Source organism: Rhopalosiphum maidis, chromosome 3 (genome assembly GCF_003676215.2).
Source record: "Rhopalosiphum maidis isolate BTI-1 chromosome 3, ASM367621v3, whole genome shotgun sequence".
In the NCBI taxonomy this organism is placed as follows: domain Eukaryota; kingdom Metazoa; phylum Arthropoda; class Insecta; order Hemiptera; family Aphididae; genus Rhopalosiphum; species Rhopalosiphum maidis.
In genome coordinates this window covers 72,503,538-72,521,153 of record NC_040879.1, presented here as the reverse complement: position 1 = coordinate 72,521,153, position 17,616 = coordinate 72,503,538, and positions in this window count along the sequence as shown.

Sequence of the window (17,616 nt, the reverse complement as noted above, 5' to 3'; positions counted from 1 at the left end):
TGAAGAAACACATTTCTGTTTAATAAATCATAACCTCCTTTTTAAACAACAAATTATTTAGTCGATAATATTTCTGTAAACTTAATGTAACGAAATCAAAATTCGAACGAATTATTTAACTTTGTATATCAAGAATGTCCATAATGATTGGTTCAGAACGATTGAATACATGGATGCAATGGTAATTTATACAATTATCTATCAATATATTTTATAGTTTGTAAAAGGGCCCAAGAATAATAAACACTAGATCCGATATCAAATCTATTTTATATTTTTGCATAACCATTTTTAAGGAGTATACGTTATTCTTATATAGTATAAAACACATCATAACAACTGGGATGCTACACGTTCAAATTCTGAAAGAGGTGCATAGACATTTTCAAAAAAAACTATATCTACTTAAAATGTACACTAAAAAAGAGGTCTTTTCATTTGAATAACAGAAGTTTGTGTCATCACAGGACATTTATTAAGTATGGTATACGGATAAGCTCTAGAATCTGAAATTCTGGTCTTACCGACTACCGTGTAATATTTAAATTTCTATAAAATAAAACCTCGAATAAATCCATCATTAAAGGAAAAAATAAGTGGTAGGGAATGTTTGGCGAATCACCCGGTATATATTAAAATAACACGTCCAAACGCGGTTGATGTATCTATACGTCGGAAAGGGCGCGATACAGATAATATGATGCGATTAAAACGCTTTTGTCACGATTGACGCGATAATACTGTCATACGTACTTATGTTGTATTTATGCGCGAGAAATAATAATGGAGCGTCCACGATATTATTATATCACAACACGTAATCAGTGATTTCAACGTATATCCGATAAGTCGATTTACGTTATTTTTACGCGATCGCAGAAGTCGTCGAAGTTACCAGAGAGTTAATAATCCGATCATCATCGACAGAACATATTATGTATTATATATATATATTATGTGTGTGTTGTGCGTACACATAACATATCGCACAGTATTTAGCAGCATTGTACAGCACAGTGATTCTCAATCTTCTTGCAGCAAACGACCCACAAATTAATGTCTCAACAATCATCGTTATTTTTATTATATATTTTTTTCCAATTTTGCCTACGCAACATTATCTTTTCACGTGAACTACAGATAAACCTTATTAAATACATTAACTGTAAACAGCACCTAAACAGCACACAAACAAATACACTCACGCATATATCACATATATATATATACATGTTACTATCTTCTAATAAACGCTTCGCACGGACATCTCTGCCGACGGAGTAAGCCGGTAAGATGGTTATAGTCACCGAACCGCTTCGGCGAAGACCGCACCGAAAAACACTGTGTGCAACGGGCACGCGTGCGCACAGCATCGGACAAATTTGAGTATTCGCGTTTAGGTCGCCTGCCAACAGTTGAGATGGTCTGCCGGTTTTAACGGTGTTTTCAAACAACGATTGCAACGCATACCGAAAATATGTACACACGCCAATCGCGAAAAGAAAAAACTATGTATTATGATAAATCATTGGCACCGTGATGTATACGTATTACATTGCAAATAACGCTACTACCACGGCCAAAGCTGACGCGTCCTTACCGTGTGCATATTTTGCGATGCAAATTTTTTTTTTTATCATTCTTCCTTTTTGTTGTTTCAACTTTTTACTCGAGTTTAGGAGGCGATGCTATCATAACGCATCGGATGAGAACGGAGACTATCCATTTCTCGTAAATCCGGAGCAATAAAACACCGTCTAGATTTGTTTCGAGTACCACTTGTTGTTTTCCAAAGCTTCGGTTTCTACCCCAAACTACGCGTCGGTGGAACACGGCCCTCCGTTTTTCCTTCGACCTCGCCCGCAAGACTTTAATACTCGTTTAAATCCCCACGATAATTTTCTTTTCTTTTGACTTGCATAACTCCGGTTATAATATATATATGCGTACGTATATGTATACTCGCGCGGGTGCGTGTGTGCGTGAGATTTTTAAACGTGTGTGTGTGTGTTTGTACACAAACATTAAAGCTCTTCTAACCCTGTCCGATCACTTCCGCGCGCTCTTTCTCTATATATCCATATATTTTTTGTCTTTTTCGTTCATCCCCCCTCCCGGTGGTGGAAACAGTGGTGCGGTGCCGGCGATCCTCTATACACAAAAGTTGGTGTGTATCTTAACGGCAACTCGCTGCAGACCACCGCCGTTTTACTTTTATTTCAAACGTCTTCCGCGTATATAATATATATATATGTATTGTTACTACGGTTACACATAACATATATGATATTATATTTATATATATATATATATATACATTATGCGTCGTAGATACACACGCATAAATTATATAGTTTAGTTGATACTCTGCGTGTATAATATGTTCACTGATGCAGCGCTAGATGTGTGTTATACGCCAATATCGACAAACTTTTAACAGACCCATTAGAAAACTCATCTGCCCGCCGGCCTCTGCAATACACGTCCGCGTTATATAAAGTTCGTCGCGTCCCGATACATCATATATAACCGTGGCCATGTATATAAATATATAGCTATATACACTGTGTATATCGCACACGTAAAACCACCATACGGATACATATTATATATATATATTTATAATACACGCATTATACAGTCGTCACGGCTATATAAGTATGTCGTGTATAGTTAGTATATTATACACACTTTTCGAGAGACCGAAACACGCGCACACATTATACACGTAGGTTTACCTACTCGTTGCCGTATGCGATTCGGCCGTCGTGTTCGGCGCGAACCGTAGTTGTTAATACGTACAAACGAATGACAACAAATAATCCCGGGGCTTTTATGCGCGCCGTGTCTGACGCCGCTGCCGCTGCAGTGCCTCGGTGATAGCAGCCGCACGTAATTTATATTAAAAATGTGTACGTATATATAGACTATCACACGCGTTTATTATACGATGAGTACGACGCACGTGTCGCGATTCTCACGGGCCGTAATACTATCGTGTTATGTCTATATTATGAATAATAATTATACAGTCGATGTCGCTACTATATATATAAAATATTATACCCGAAAATCAGCCGTCCCTCTGTACAGTTCGTCGTTGGTCTGTAGTCGTCATAGTCGTATTATGTACGGTTTCAGTACACGATTTTTGTGTAATTTATATGTATATATATATATATCATATATCAGAAGAGGTTATTTATGTCGCATTATTTCACATGGAATTATATTACATCCGGCTTTGCGACGCGTGTAAACGTCGCATCATGTTTATAATATATTCATTCTCGCCTGCCGTTATAGATCTTTTTTAGGCACGTTTAAGTTGCGACAAGAGAATATAATATATGTGTGTAACGACAAGTACCCAGGTATAGGCTATATCAGCGGTTCTCAATCTTTTCAATTGTGTGGATCATCAATTTTGTTAAAAAATCTTTGAGATCCCCTACATATATATGTAACAATTATTTATTAAGAAATAGACTTTATTGAATCTTATTACAAATTAAATAATTTAATAAGATTCTTGACATCGCTTGTCCCCTACAACGGAGCCAATATCTATATTAAAACTGAATAATTTATTGTGTTAGTAGTGTGATATTATATTATGGTCCACGGCCTAGCCCAATGCTACCCAAGTGAGTCGTGTCCCATAGGTTGGGAACCGCTGGGTTATATTATACCAAATTCGATTAATGTTGAGCGGATGTGATTAAAATTGTTTGTGAAAAATTATTGTCCGTTGAAACATATCTCGTATATGACGTACCGTGTGTATTATACAACATTACGACAACTATCGATTTACATCGTGAAGACAAACCCGATGACAAATCTAACCCAAGTGCAACAGTGCAGATTTTATGGTGGGCGTCGTAGTCATTAGAAAATGACGGACGACCGTAATATATGATTATAATATACAATATATACTACTGTACACCACTCGCCGTTATGACTTAGCCTATATAACATTGAATGGTCATTGGTATTCTCCCCTTCAATCGTAATAATATTTTCACTAGCTTATAAAATATTTTGAAACCATTGAGGGTGTTCACTTCTATGGATTTCATCCCTCGCCCACGGGGTTGTTCAACAAGCACACCGGTGTTAAACGTTTTATGCCGATAGGTAAACCTCAATAATATAGCCTATATATAGAACGCATTTACGACCTACATACCGTTTTATTATTGTTATTATACGTGGCAGTCGGTCTGAGGCGATTTTTTTTCGAAACAAAATGTATTTTTTTCTTTCGTTCGTGTCCAAATCACACAGATTCGAATACACACACATAGGTACCTAATATTATAATTCATATTATTAAAATATTATATCGCACGTAGGTACTCGTGTTCAATAATAATTATTATATAATACTATAACATAAATAATTTTTCAAAATAAAACGTAAAATAAGTAGGTTGCCATGACGGAGCTTAATTAATCTTTTATCAAACGTCTCGTGGCGCAGATAGTAAAAATATAAAACGCGTCACCTTAATTGTTTTGCGGAGCTTTTATTTAACAATCATTCATCATTTCGTTTTAACATCGTTTTGACATCGTATTGTATTTCTCTTTTTGTTAAAGTCACACACACACACACACACACACACACACACACACACACACACACACACACAAACGCAGTCGCCTTATATACATAATACGGACGAGAGCGTATCTGTTGCGACATGTTCATTCACTTACCTACTCGACAAAATACATAAAGCCGTTGTTCAAGTCGGCGTAAGAATTCAAATTAATTTGATGTTATATAAGCATATATACGATATAGATGTTATACGCACGAGTAGCACACGCTATTGAAATGTTTCTTTAAAAAAAATAATAATAATTTACGTAACACACGCTAAACGTTACTGCCAAATGCCAAGAAGGTTCAATGTAACAATAATAATACTGAAAGAATGCGTGGCTATAAAACTAATGGAATTAGTTAATTATTTCGATTTACACAGCACAGAATAAATGCGCATGACCACGAAACGACTCGATAGTATAATCAATAGAAATATGGCAGGTCGGACGATTTTTCCACTTATTTAAAAAAAAAAAAACTATTTTTAAGGAAATGCATCATATTTCATAGTATACATATTTTATAATTAAATTACTGCTTACAAAAAAATTGAACACCGTGACTACAATATGCTTTAACCTGTTCCGAAGCACTACAGATAATTAACATATTATATTCCTATAAAGCGTTGACGACTTTACGACCATTAAGACACTTGTGTGATATTAATAGAGAATAATATATCTACTATTATACAGCTCGTATGTAGACTGTAGAGTATAATATTATGAACGTTTCGTGTCATCGAAAGTTTTTTTCTTTCTAATCTCGAGAACCAGCTAATAAACTTCGTTAACCAGGTCGTCGACAAGGCGTGTTAAATAACAATAGAAATTCCATAATATAGTCTCGATAATTTTTCTTTTTTATTGCTGTTTTAATCCGTTTTATTACTGAATACGTACTAAATGATATTATTGTAGTCGCGGACCCGCGTCGCGTAACCGTCAATAAACGCCACTAATGCTGCAGTCGTATAATTATAGCCCATAGGAACCGTTCTGTTGTTTTTCTCCAAAAAAAGATTATACACGACGGAATCATATTTTATAAACGCGAATCGCACACGTAAAATATAATAATGATTACAATAATAATCGTGTACCGGATTATATACAGCCGTGCGTATAGAGTAGGTATAGACGACGCCCGTGGAACGAAAAAATATGAAGCTTGTTTAATAGTAGTATAAGGGCGGCGATGGTAGTTCAACTCTCTGCGCACACATATTATTATCGATATCAACACGGTTGTTTTCTCCAAACTCGTCGAAGTTTGTTCCGAACAATTAAATAGGTATCGGAACGTGGAAAATTCGATAACACGCGCTATATAATATACGCGCACGATGGAATCGCGTTTACCTACATTATGATAATAATATATTGTTTGGACTTTGAGGAGGTATTAATTGCGAGTTACACGTGTGGACATGGTGGTGGGTACAATAATGCGAACATGAGACCATCACTTTCTGCAGAGAGTACAGCGCGTTTATGTGTGAGTAATATAATATTTATATAATATTTAGTATGTACAATAAATAGGTGTATAAAAACGACCAACGATATATAAGTTTTTGTGTTAGGGTAGTATAGAATTGCGGTCGGATTTCAGACTCGGTTAAAATCGTACTACAGTGTGTGTGTGTGTGTATGTGTAATTGCGATCCCGGCGATGGCTTAGGCTTATGTCGGTCGTATACTAATAAAATTGTGTGTAAGTACCTATACGCGTTCACAGCAACGGGCAGACGCAGGTTTTTTTTTAAGTATGTGAACGTGACGAATCCGCACGGAAACACGTCTTGTCGACGAACCAAATCCATTATTGTTTTTACAATCGTGTTTTTTTTTTTAAACTTAAAAAACAATAGTCCAATTTATTATCGAAAAATATTCGCCGTTGTTGCAGTGCTCGCCAACACATCTAAAACGCCTCATAGATTATTGTTTACATCTTATATGGAACCAACCATTTATAACTCTATATAATAGGTAGGAGACACGATTTAATAATATGGCACAATACACTTGTGAAAAAAAAACCTGGTGTTTTCGGACTTGATGAGTTTAAAACGCACAATTGCTTGGCGTATACGATCGGAAATTTTGAATTTTCTAAAATAAAGCAGAGTTTGAATGTCATTAGAATGAAACAAAAGAATCGAAAAATCGATTTTGTCAATTCATTGTATATATATGAGCGTTTAAATTATTGACTTAGGTTAAATGTATTACTTTTAGCAATCACGACGACGTTAACGATTAACGAATAACAATAATAGTAATCATAATTCGTATGTACATAAAATGCACATAAAAAAATTATGTGTGGTTTGCGTTTTATAAATTATGACGTTTCATTTTATTATTGTATTATTTTAACTAATGTACCCACCTAATATCTGTGTCTAAATCACGTGAAAGTCTTGATAAAAATTGTTTTTTTACGAGCACTTAAAATTTTAAAACACTTTATACACTTATACACGTTTAGTATAACACGAGCTCCGAATGCGATGATTTATCACTGCCTTCGGATTTAATGACACCCGTGCTACTGCAACGGACCACCCACTTTACCTTTTCGCCCCGGCCACCATCATCGCTGGCTTACAATTTCATTATTACTACCGGCTATTCACCACGATGACGAGTAGGCAAGAAGGCAGGCAGGCATGTAAGGTAGGTAGGTAGGTAAGTAGGTAGAACCCAACACCGCGCCGTGGCACGTCATCGTTGATGTTATACGATAAACGGCAGTGAACTTTCGCACCGTCGTCGCATATGTAGTTTGCCTATAAAACATACCTGTGTAATTTTCACTTGAAGTCTATCGAAATACGTTTTCGGACCGCTTCGATATAATACCGATGACGTAAATCGGAACATCCACTTTTTGAATTTTTATCACATAAAACCATGATGATTATAGTTTGGTATTATTATCATATAAAGATCAACGGGAAATGAAATGTGTCCATGCAATGAAGTTGATTTTCGTAAATATTACTTACTTTTTTATTTATTTTCTGTGATTTGTATAATACTTTACATTGGTACTAGGATACGAGCTTAAACGGCACTCGGTCAAATAATGGTGGCGTGTGTAAAAGGCTCTCTCACTTGTAACATAATAATAGTAATAAAAATAATAATAATAAAATGAAGTTCCCGTCAGGCGCTGACACGCACTGCCGGGACGATAAGCCGTTTGTTTTCGCGACGTTCTCGTCTAAATGCTGTAAAATCTTAGGACGTAACGTTATAATTATACATTACGTTTTCAGACTGCGTGAGGCTATAATATCCTCCCAGACGGTGATTTTATATGACCTACTATATTATATTGTCTAGGGTTTAGGATTTATATCCAATATAAAATAGTAGAATATTATGCATTTAATTTTGTTAAAATATGTAAAAATATGATAAAATATTGAAATATAATAGTTTTTAGACCATCGTATTTATTATTCTATAATATTAAAATAAAATTGAGTGAAAAAAACCAAAATTATTTTTGAGTAAGTTAAATCAATTTTGTTTTTCTTAAATAAATCGATACCATTTTTATTAGATTTTATATGTTATTCTTCAAAGACAAAATTCAATTATATTAGCTTAAAATATGACGTAGCTTAGATAATTAATATTTACTTACATTAATTGCATTCAAATGTTATATCCGAAAACGTGCATTTTTCGTGTTTATATTATATATACAATTGAAAAAATGTACAAAATAAAAATAGCATCAATATGAGGCAATTCGTGGACACTATTCCTAACTATAAACAAATATTTTGTAAGAATACACGGTAAAAAAAACAATTACCTAATATTCCTACACTATAATATTGTTATAGCTGTCCGTATCATTTTAATTTATACGGCTACTATGCACAAAATCTGATGATAAAAAGATCCTTTAAACGGATAATATAGCTTTTAAACTATAATTATATAGTTTTCTAATACGGATAAAAAAAAGAAAAAAGAATAAAATAACAGTGTTTAATGTAATTACTAACTATAATAATAATTATTATCACCCGGTTACAAAATTAGTTATGCGTATACCACAACCATTGTTGGCCGAAATGTAGTACAAAGAATACATCTGTATTTTAAAGTATTGATAAAATTCAATAAATATTTGTTCGTTAAATTGGTCAATGCACTAAATTTAATTATGACCTCAATACAGTATTACTGTATGTTATGTTATTATTGATGCTAAAATACACACAATTTGGTCCAAGAAATTAATAGGTGGTAATTTTATTTAGCATGTTACGAAATAGAGTATAATAAATAATAATAATAAGTAGTATAATAATTGTATTCAGTTAGGTACCCATATAATATAATGTCGACAACTAGACGAGTTTGACACCTACAATAGCAAACTCTATAATAAGACATTAACTCTATTAACCATGATATTTTGTGATGATAACAAACTTTTCTTAAAAACGTCAACTTTAAAATTACTTTTAGTTTTGTTAATATTATTATTATTATTATTGTTATTACCATTATTATGATTATTAATTTATTACTGCTGCTGTTGTTGTTGTTGTTGTTATTATTACTAAATATTAAATATATTATTATAAAAACGCATAATATAATGAAGATTGGATTCAAATAGGTGCCGAAATAACATTGTTCGTGACAACGTACGTTATATCGTGACTTCCAGTTAAATTCATTTCGTAATTATTGAAATGTTAGTTTATCATTGAAGTGAATCGAAATGTGCCTAGGTATATTATGTACATTGGAAATCAGTTAAGTTTAAGTTCAAAGTGTAGTACGTTTGTAAGAAAGTTGATCAAAATTTCAGAGTTGAATACGGTAATATGTATGTAGTGTGTATACAATTACAGACTATTATTAGTTTCAAAACTTTGACATTAAAAGATGCAGTTTTTTTTTTTTTAAAAGGCATTTGATTTCAATCCTTGAATATAATTTTTTGACAATATAATACAATAATATAAGCCACACGTGTAATCCGACATCGATGCAATTGTATTAATCATAAAATAATGTAATTAAATATTATCGATGGTACATTATCATATTAAATCATTTTATTTCACTAAGAAAATAATAAAATGTTTTTGTCTTAAAAAAAAAAACAAAATAAAAAACTAGTAGTTGTATTATAGTAGTTGTGTATTGTAATTCTAACAAATAAAAAATTTCCTCTCACTCCTATTAATTATTTTTTTAGATTTTAGTCTACTTTCAATGTGGGGTTCTTAATGAAATATATGAATACGTGTATTGCGTCATTTGCGCTCTACTTACCGACACACATTTTTATAATAATTTGGTTATAGAATAGGCTCTCTGAAATAGACTATAATAATAACGACGAGGTAGTTCAGGCGGAATTTTTTTGGATGAAGTTGGTATACTCACATTAATACACAGTTTTGTTTTTGAGCAAATGAATTTAATTATCTAGTTCCAAGTATATACTCTAGATACTCGCATACGTGTTCACGCACTCTTGGCGTTTCAACGAATATTTCTTGTTTGAAAAAATGTCAAACATGCATTTCAAAAAATCAGGACATTTTTTGAAAATTACGCTCGTTTCTTGCATTCTTTTCTATTTTTTTTTTTTTTTTTTATTGTAAATACAAAATAACAGTATAGTTCATTATGAGACAGCGTTTATATAAGACTGCCGCAATGTCGTTTTGTTTGCCGGACGACTATAATAATATGATGTGCGCCATATAAGTATTCAGCACACATATACAAATATTATTATTATTATTCCATGTTTATGCGCACACGAGACTCGGAAGTAATATGGCAACGATATAACAAAGCGGTTGTTAGATTTCTGCTGCTCAGAAAAATCGAATGCCTATGACGGATCGGCCGCTTCCTGTATAATAATATACACACATAAATAAGTTACCTATAAATGTTGCGGTCGCGTATACATGAGGAATTAGGAAATAAATGAATTCGCGGTCCATTAAACTCGCGGCGAGACGAGCGCACGAAAGTTTTTCGAATGAATTTACCGACCGGAATTATTCTTCGACGAGGGCTATTGTAACGACGACGACGACGACGACGACGTATTATACATACGTAGAAAGATGCATTAAAGCAGTGCATTGATTTGCATCACAATAGAAACAAATTTCGATTGCGGACGTACAACGACAATAATATGTATATATGTCCATTCGTTCCACCCACCTTTATATTATATGTATATTACGTATACGTCAATACATACAAATATTATATTATGTATAATAAAAATAATACTAAATAATTATTTATTAGATAAAAATGTATGTTATATCTGAATACCGAACACCGGGTTAAACTATAGAGGTATCTACAAACATTATTATGAAGCAATTCAGCAATTTCTATAGAAATTTCAAAATTTAATTATACGCCTAACCATTACAAATATAATATACTAAATTAGCTTTACAAGTATCAATATGTACAATATTTGGTAAAAAAAAAGACCCGTTGATTAAATTGAATGACGAAAATTCAAAATATAAAACTCTGGCGGCATACTTAAAAATAAAAAAATAATAATAAAGAAATTAAGAGTATAAAAAAATACATTAACGGGTACATTCACCTTACACGCACATACATAATAGGTTTACCATATGTGCGGTTAGAACCTAGCTGAATGCTCAAACGATTTACCTTTTTTAGAACATAATTGCGTATATTTTAAGAATAACAAAGGAATCCTTTAATGCGATAAAATTTCGTACTAAGTAGGTTTCAACGTTTAAAACAACATTTAGTTACATTTTAATTTAATTTTTTTTTTTTTTGCTTGAAAAATTCTCAATATCATTGTCTAAAAATTAATTCATTATTATTTTATTAAATATATTATAGATTATTGTTACAATTACAAATGAAGACCAAATTATAAACAAACAAGAAATGAAAAATGGTTAAGTATCATTTCTGTATTGTAAATGATAAGGCTAGCTTAACTTGTCATATAAATTTAAAATAAACTATATAAATTCAATGGTGATGCGCGGTGTGTAATGTAATGTTGATTTGTCAAAAATTTAAATTTAAAATAATCAAAAAACTTCTTTCTGATGGAATTGAGGTCACAACATAGATAGTTTTTAATAGTTGAGATATTAAACGAATAACTGCGGTTTTCAATTATTATATCTGGTCCGATTTCATCTCTATTTATTAAATTGTAATAATAATCTTATTTAAACTACGAACAAGTGTATGATTGTATGATTTTATTTTTTAAATTTTAAATAGATAGGTATACATTTTAATGTATAACAAATTGTGTTTGGGTGTTTACGAGACTTGGAAAATCAGTGTATGATGATAATATGATAAAGTAAATTTATTAACTATTTTTGTGCTACCGCAGTCAGTATTGCCGCGCCACTGATAACATGCTTCTGATCGGTCTTGCAAAATCAAGTGTGTTAAAATCACTAAATTGTTTACACACGCGTGTGCGGGTGGAAACCGTCCATGATACAGTCCCTATGATACCGCGATCTCCTAGGTTAGGTTTGTATTAGAGAGAGAGAAAGAGAGTACCTGTGCAATCCCGGTTTAATGGCCTATTCTCGGCACCGTATATATAATATAGTCTTTCAAATGCCATTACAAACCAAACGGTTTATACCTGACGACCGTACGTATGGTAATACTCCATGTATATAATATTTGTATTATTCCTTAGTGACCCGAAACGTATATTTTTCCCGAGCTTAGTCATACGTACAGAAAGGGGTAATCGAATTGAAAAAAATCACAGAGTTTGGCACCACCAACACTATAGATTTTTATAAACTTACATAATATTCAGTACGATCTACAACGATGGATTATGTGCTCTGCGTAGTGCATTATTATATCTATTTACATGCGTGCATGTTTACACTGTGCGCGACTGTTTGCAGAAAGCAGGTTGGTGCCGAGACCGTATATAAATATAATATTTGCACATTATACGATGGCCGATGAGTATATGTATTTTTGTGGTGATATTATTACTATTATTATTATTACTAGTCAGCGGCAACGACGACAAAGTCTAAACGACGGCCCCGGGGAAATTGAAAATAAATAAAATCAACCTGCAGTGAACGCAGAACAGCTAACACCACCGCGGCCGCCGCTAACAGGATGACAAGCGCACTCCGCAAACTTAGAATTGCTACCCCTCCTCAACAACTTACTAACCTCGGAGAAGTGCGATAGGGTTGAGTATGATGGAAAAATCGAGAGAAATCTGAATCTATGGCGCGTATTGCTGCCACACCGCACTTTTATATCGTCATCGTCGTCTATTAAGTCATCGCGTTTCAATTGGTTCATATAAAACTGCAGACTGATCGGGCCAGGGGTTGTAGCCCCGGAGAGGAATGGAAGATTGGCGGAGAGCATCTGCGATCGAGTTTGAGCGGCTACGGTCTTAGACATCATTGTGCAATTTTGGTCGAAACTCAATAAATTTCAGATAACTGAACGCACAAGATATGGCGTCAATATAGTATATAATATTCAGCTCAGAGTATAATAATATTATTATCATTTTCTGTGTAAGGAACACGTCATATTATTATTATTAAAACCGTCAAACGATTGGTATTTTATATCAACCGTTTGAAGAGAAATACTCACATTTTATTGACGATCAATCAATCCGAGAACACATTTCAAACTTTTTGATATGAAAACCGTGTTTACCATAGTGACACTACGCGAAGAATACTATAATGTTTGTTGATCAAAAAGTATTGACGGAGAGTGTTGCACGTATTTTGATGACACTCTCTGTGTAAAAATTAAAAAGTAAGATATCGTTGGTTAAGTATAGGTAACTTCTCAAATCGAGAAGGCAATCCTAGTTGTACTTCAACGTAATACTATATTGGCCCAGTCACCATAATAATATTATTCGAATATTATCTGGCCGTTGTATAGTAACTGAACCGTCTGAATCGATTAGGATTTTAAATTAATCTTAGGGTTTTAAAAAATGATTGTTTCAGAAATGTACATATAAATAAATGTAGGTACCCTGTACGTATAAATTATATAAATTAAAAAAAAATAAATAATAATAATAATAATAATAAATTATACAAAGATCAATTATTGTCAAAGTAATCATAAAACACATTCTTTTTCGACCCTAGTGTCACAAAATACGTTATAATTTTGCGTAGACCCGGTGAAGTTTTTTTGAAAGTTTAACAACGGACTTCCACAGGCGTTTTGTACATTGTCTTACTTTGAAACAAAATACGATAGATGGTTAAAATGTAAAAGTTTTTGAAATTATTTTTTTCCAAACAAAGGCACACAATTGTACTTAACTAATAGAATTAATATATCGTAGTAAGAACGGCTTAAAATATTTTACTTTTAAATAATATTTTTGTATACTTATATATGTATACATCGAGTTATATTATTATACTATTGTACTTCAAGTACAGATATGAAAATTAAAAAAAAATGTCGTATTTTCACCAGTACGCCACAAATAAATCATTTTTCATAAAAATGTGCATATATAATATGTATATATTATATAGTTAAGCAATTTCTGATATTGTACAGTCCTAAATTACATTTTATATAAATATAATATAATAATTATTTATTTATATCATGAATCAATTATTATCCCTTGAAATGTGTTTTGATATCAAATATACGTTAATGGTCAAATTTTTCTCGAAAAATACTGTGTGTACTGTTGTCGTGTTGATGAATTAAAATTGTATTCGATCACTTCACTGAATTGCAGACACTGTCCTAGACGTATCCTGAAATAAAACACAAATATGTATAATTAATTGTTATAAAAAACAAAAAAGTTCATTCAAACAGAAAGTAAGTAGAAAAAACCCTTTAGACAAGAGTTGAGTGAAGAATAAAATAATTTAAATTATGTAAACGTATATGCATTAGATAACACTACGGGTAACTGTGGTGAACGATGACATGAAATTTTTAAAGACTAAACGTAGGCATCGTGTATATTTTCTCTCATAACACGCCTTGCCGTGCTATAATAAATGAACGATTATTTTCGAATGCTAAACAGTATTTTAAATATTGGTTTAATCCCACCGTCGTAATACAAAGTACTTTCTAGCGGTATTTTACCTGCTATATTATAATATTTACTTTGTATATAACTTGAAAATTCGTTCGAATTGATTGGAAATTTATATTTTCAAAAACGAATTCGATACATATTTATCACATTCAAATATTTGCATACCTGATACACCAAGCTCGTTATATATACCCTCAATTATATGATATGTGAATAAATGGTTTAAGTTTATGTCATCGAGAGTTTATTATTATAAGATAATTCGATTTCGTATCGTATTCGCGCGAATACCAGCACTTATAATAAGGAACTATTTATATAATATCTATGTGTCTTATAAGTAACGATAAAAAATATATAAAAACGTCCTACCCGTCAATTACAAAACATTTTTATCACATTCAATTATTCGATAGTATTTTTTATTTTATTTCGCTTTTTACTTAATTGAATTAATTATTATCTGCTCGTATTTTTTATTCACCGTTTAAATTAAATTTTCTCCGGGATTTCAACGATCCGTATTAATTTGGTTTCGTTTTACTTAAAAATATTATGTCAGACAGTGAACACATTTTTTTTGATTTGTTTTTGTTTTATGTTTGTGTTCGTAGAATACGTTATTTACAAAAATACATAATATACCAGTTTTACTTCTAATATTAAGTAAGGAAAGTATTATTATACATCATATTATAGTATGAGGTGTAATGCAGTTTATAGTACTATGCACTGTAAGTACCATACCACCTCATAAATAATTTTGTTTAAATATAATATATTATCGTTTTGACAGCTTATTAAATTTGTCTCGGAATAAAATACAAATTTGTTTACATTATTTATATATATAACGGATCTTTTACGTAGTTAAAAATATTGTATTTCCAACATTAAAAATATTTGTTAATATTCGTGGCATTTTGTTAAAAACTCTTCGAATGCTATTCGTATTGAAAACTATAGTTTGTAATATTACTGATTCTGAAAACTAAGGACTTGAATAATACCAAATACATTCAAGAAAATTTTAATTTGTTTTACAATGATTTTTTGACGATTTTTTTTTTACATCTCCATAATAATATATAGTTGTATGTATATTAAATGCCACGAACAAAATTCATAAATATAAATAACGTGCGTTTAACGATATTTCGTTATAACATTTTTTTTTTTTTAATCAAAATACTAAAACTTAAAAGCTTTGTCCGGTAAATTTTTACTAATAACTTTTCGTTTTACTTATAACATCTACACGGTAAAATATAATATGTTTTTATTATAAAAAGGTATATAAAGTGCGTTGCATTATTGGACACAGCGCACATCAAAGGCGGGGAAAAACACGCCGTTATTATTTATACGTATTGTAGGTACTAAATACATATATATATATATTAAAAAAAAAATGTTACCATGCCGCTAATAAGATGTCATAATTTCTGTACATCAGAAAATTTCCGAGTATATTGTTTGTTGAATAAATATATACTATATACATAATAATACTCTATAGGTAGTTAGTTTTTTTTTAATGAAATGCAAAATAAACATTTTCACAAGCTGCCGTCATAATCAGTACTTTAGCTTTATTTGTTTTAAACGTCCCTCTACGTCAGAGAGTGAATTCGGGTTGGTACGTCAATTAAATATCATAAAATAGTTTTCGAAATATAGGTCAAAAGTAAAAAAAAAAAAAACTTAATTTAGCGCGCAAATACCGACGCCTATATAATTATTTTATTACATATTTAGTTACGTACTTGTATCGTATACGGTGAAAGTGCAGATAACTGTTTTTATGTATTTTTGGTCGAAATTCGCATTATTAAAAACATTTATTTTTAACGTCCGACTATATTATAATATATATTAGTCAAATTGAGTGTAAATAATATACATATATAGCGTGTAACCGATTTGAGTAGATCCACCTTAAATAATTCATTAAGACCGTTTGTCGGTTTCGATACATTATTATAACATAACGACGTTTTAATTTTAATAATAATTATAATATACGCTCAGCGGCATCCAGCGACGGAAATAAATTGTTTTTAATCAATCTCAACTAATGTAAACAAACGCAAATTTTTAGTCGCCACCGTTGTAGTTTTTCATATGGTAATACCTACGCTGTGATAGATAATATTTTACGTAAAATACCCATCACACAACAGACAGATAGATAACTATTCCATTCACGAAGCTGGACATCTGTCCAATGCCATAAATTATAATATTGGCCAATATCTCTAATGCCCGCCGTTTGGCTACAAACTGTTCGAGCTCTACCGTATATTCCAAAGTTAAACGTCGTTTAAACTATGTGACATGTTAGCCATTACTTGTTGAGTATAGGTAATGCACTTCTACATTAACACGAGTAAATACTCCAATAAAAAACGGTTTGTTAAAAATTCTCAGGTTAGTGTTATAATTGTCTGAAGACCTATCTAGTGCACCTCAAGGTGGTCATTTTAACCTCCTCTTTTTTATTATATTTGTCAATTAAATTAAAGTAAATTGATAATAACTGTCTCGTAAAAAAATATTTTATTCGCGTAATAAATAGCACTATAGAATTTTTTTATTGCTCTTCGTCAAATCCGAGTCAAATCATCCGCTGACTAAATATTTACAACGGAAAAAATATTTAATAATACTCGTTCCCATTAGACACACATACGCGCACGGACACTGATTACCTGCAAAATATCGTCCGTCACCTATTTTAATGCAAGCGGGCGCAATCGCTCACGCGTCGAGTTCGTTTAGTTACGATAAATTAAGTTTACTTTACATGGGATGCGATGATTTAATAAACTGAGCTCTTTGTGACGACG